Source organism: Lepisosteus oculatus, chromosome 8, assembly GCF_040954835.1.
Source record: "Lepisosteus oculatus isolate fLepOcu1 chromosome 8, fLepOcu1.hap2, whole genome shotgun sequence".
Classification (NCBI taxonomy): domain Eukaryota; kingdom Metazoa; phylum Chordata; class Actinopteri; order Semionotiformes; family Lepisosteidae; genus Lepisosteus; species Lepisosteus oculatus.
Genome location: NC_090703.1, coordinates 14,658,552 through 14,662,032, shown reverse-complemented (window position 1 = coordinate 14,662,032; position 3,481 = coordinate 14,658,552). Strand labels below are relative to the sequence as shown.

Sequence of the window (3,481 nt, the reverse complement as noted above, 5' to 3'; positions counted from 1 at the left end):
TGTCACACACAACATGAGGTTAAAAGGATCTAGTGTCTTCATACAAGTGGTGTTCCAGTGGAAATCTCATGGGAAAACAATATTGCAAGTAATTTCTATGGTTTTATACATCACGTTGCATGCTTCTTTTTCATTCTTGCCTGTTTATTCCCTTTCTTGGGAATTTATCTTAGTAAGAAACTTTAGTTTCTCATTAGCATCACGTCTTAAACTGTAATGAACATGCATGTACAGGCAATACAGGTACAATCAATCTACAGTATCATCTTAAATAGTGAAAGTGACAAAACCTTCTTTTCATTTAAGTAAAATAAAACTGTTAAATATTTTGTTCTTATATTAAAATGTAATGATGGTATTTTTTAATTACTAAAATTCCAATGCTTTTAGCAAACAATACTTAGTTGTTCTATGTTAAATTTGAAGGTAGTGCAAGTTAATTAAATTTACAAAGTTATAACTTGTACTTGTTGTTGTGTGTACCTGTATTCCCTTCACCAGACTTCTGGTTGCCTAGGAAACAGTAACCAGGGACGTCAGAGAGTCTGAAAGGAGCAAATAACCTGGAAGTTATTTTCAAGGTTCCTTAAGGAAATCTAAACTTTTCAGATTATGTGTTGAATAACCATTTAATAAAGTAAAAAACAACAACAAAAGTAACAAGTTATATTTTTTTGCAAGCAAAGAATGGAATAATTGAGATGTACATAAAGGTACTAATACCTTTTTTTTTTCGAGTCAGGCTTCTGCAGTTGAAAATAAATGTATGTAAGTTTTTTTTAATGGAATAATGGGGGGGAAAGAGAAATATAACAAAAGGCATCTGTAGAAGATTTGGTAGCCTGTCACCAGTCTGGACTTAATGGAATGCAGATCACTGAGTGGCTAGTGAATGACAGCAGCTGAATAAGCTAAAGGAAAGTGGAACATTAAGAGGGAGGGAAGGAAAGACCTGGCCACTATGTCTGGACGGCCTGTCACTCTCCTCCCCAGGGCATTCACTGCCAGAGCTGGAGAAGAGGAGGGAGCAACATAATCTACTGACAAAATTTCAGAATTTACGAGAGGGGTTCTTAACAAGCTTAATGAGACAACTAAGGTGAAACTGCAGGCTCATCAACAGCATCGTACACAGCTATGCTGCAGAAGCAGGCAACTGACTGAATGTGAAAGCTGCTTTAAAAAGATACTGTATTAAGACTCACCCAACAGGCGTCTTGCCTTCATTGAGGAAGTGGTCCAGGTTGATTTTTTAGAAACGAGTGGAATCTTGGCAGACACGTAAAATTTTCCACTCCTTTATTATGCTCTGTTCCATTTTCATAACACCTGCAATAAATATGAAAAGTGGTCATAAAATCGGTTGAATTTTAGATAGAGATTTTATAAGGGGATAAAAACTTTAGAAGGTTTTTGCAAATGAGAGGCACCTAGGGCATTTAATATGATTTAGGACATTTTCTAATTTAATGGGCTCTTGTAACATCAGTCACTGGGGAAAGTGATGTTTTCAAAAGAAAAGCAAATACCCAGTATTAATAGGATTTATTGAAATTCATAACAATGGGTATTAAGGTAAATTATATCTAGAGTTAAAACTACAAAGACACAACGTGAAAAAGATGGACGAATCATTTATGATGGGTCTTAAGAATATAAAAGTCTCTCAAATGTAATAATTATGTTAAACTATTGAAGGGCTATTAAAGATTTCATGAGATATCAAATGAAATAATCTAACACTGTGTTTCTTACACACTTAGCTGTGCAAGAGATGACTTCTGTTTACAACAAGTTCAAAACAATATAAATGTAAAATTACCTAATAAATAAAGCTAGCTGTAGAGTGGCAGAAAATCATGGAGTAGACTGATGACTTCTATCAAATGCAGGCAATTCAATATCACATGTATAAATTCGAGCAGTCGCATCAAATTATATATGTAAACCTCAAATTCCCAATGACTACCATAACAAATGCAAAATGCAAGGCATTGGAGGGCCATAAAGGCATGTCTGGTTGTGGCAACCTTTATTAAGCTATATCTCAATGCTACATATATCTGAAAAGCCTGGAGGGAAACTGGAATAAAAACTAGGTATCAAATAATCATGATGTGAGACTTCTCTTGATGAAATTTAAGACAACTGTGGCTTTCACTAAAACAGAATGAGGTCCGTCATGTACATTATGCATATTCATCCAACATTTTCCAGGACAGTCTACAAAGCAAAATAATTTTGACCTCTTTAAGAAAGCACTCAGGGCATTTTTAGACAATTTGAGTCACAGCAGTTTTTGTGTAAGTCAAGATCAACTTCCATTTTATTTTCCTCATCAGTCTTACAAAACAAGAATCTCAAAGGTACTGGATCTGGTGTTTTATGGCCTTTTGCATTATTTGTAAGCATTTGCATTCGGTAAACACCACCCTGAAATAGTGATAATGTGTTTCATATCCAAGAGCACAGAAATGCATCAAATGTTGTACGTCTGTGTCTGCTTGTACGGTATGTTTATACTGTACATCCAAATTAATCACACATGATAATGTGTGTACTGCATATACAGTATATAAATATCTGTGCAGTTAAAGACGTGTCTATTGAAAAATACATCTATAATGTCTTTCAAAGTAATTATAAAAAACAATTCACCTACCTCGTAAGCATTTACAGCAATTTCTAGGCTCCTGTCTATAACATAGACAGTGTGACAAAATTGAGAATGTGTACAACAGACTTGAAAGCTTAAGGACTTTACAGAAGCATACAATATGCTTAGATACTAAAGGTGTGGCTTATGCACCACAACACATACTGTTGTACACATGACTACCAGGTCTTTCCAGGACTTAACAGACATGTGTAGTGTACATAATAGGACTGTTCCCTTTGTTATGCCTCTGAGAATTGTACAGCAGCATTGTCTGAGTCCTGTCACAGAGGGGACTGAACTGCTGTCATTTATATCAAAAGCATCAGTGTACCTTGAAGTCCCTATGCAAACATTGACTCCAGGCTTTTGTGGAGGAAATGGATGCAGCACTACAGAATGTTACCTAAATATGTACATTTTAACTTGTATATTTCAAATTTCTGGCTTCTTATTATTACATTTTACATTATATCTAGCAGGTAAGAAACAGAATAATATAGCCTCTTTTTTAGGGTTGCAATCTAAGGTGGAATCAATTGATCTTATTAGAGATTATTGGCTGCACCTGCAGGAAATATTAATTAGCAGTAGATGGTGTTTACAACCGCTAAGGTTTTTATATATCAAGATTCTCCCTTTTGTATGCCTCTTGACACACAAACTTGCGTCCATTAAGTTTTTAAGCCACAATCAGTTGATAATGTTCACAATTTCTGATGATGGCCCTTTCATGTGCAAGATATATTTGAAAGCAGCTGACATTTTTGCATTGACAGTCTTTTATCTAAACAACCAGAGAGCTGACAGACATGCAGCTCGGGA

At 35.1% G+C, this 3,481-nt stretch overlaps 1 long non-coding RNA gene across 1 annotated transcript; it reads right to left on the bottom strand.

Moving 5' to 3' along the window:
• Positions 1 to 435: 435 nt before the first annotated feature.
• LOC107077797 (uncharacterized) lies at positions 436 to 2,749 on the bottom strand. Its single transcript, XR_001478790.2, has 3 exons — positions 2,663 to 2,749; positions 1,206 to 1,329; positions 436 to 545 (listed from the first exon to the last, which is right to left on the bottom strand). It is a non-coding gene; the product is annotated as an uncharacterized lncRNA (long non-coding RNA).
• Positions 2,750 to 3,481: the final 732 nt, after the last annotated feature.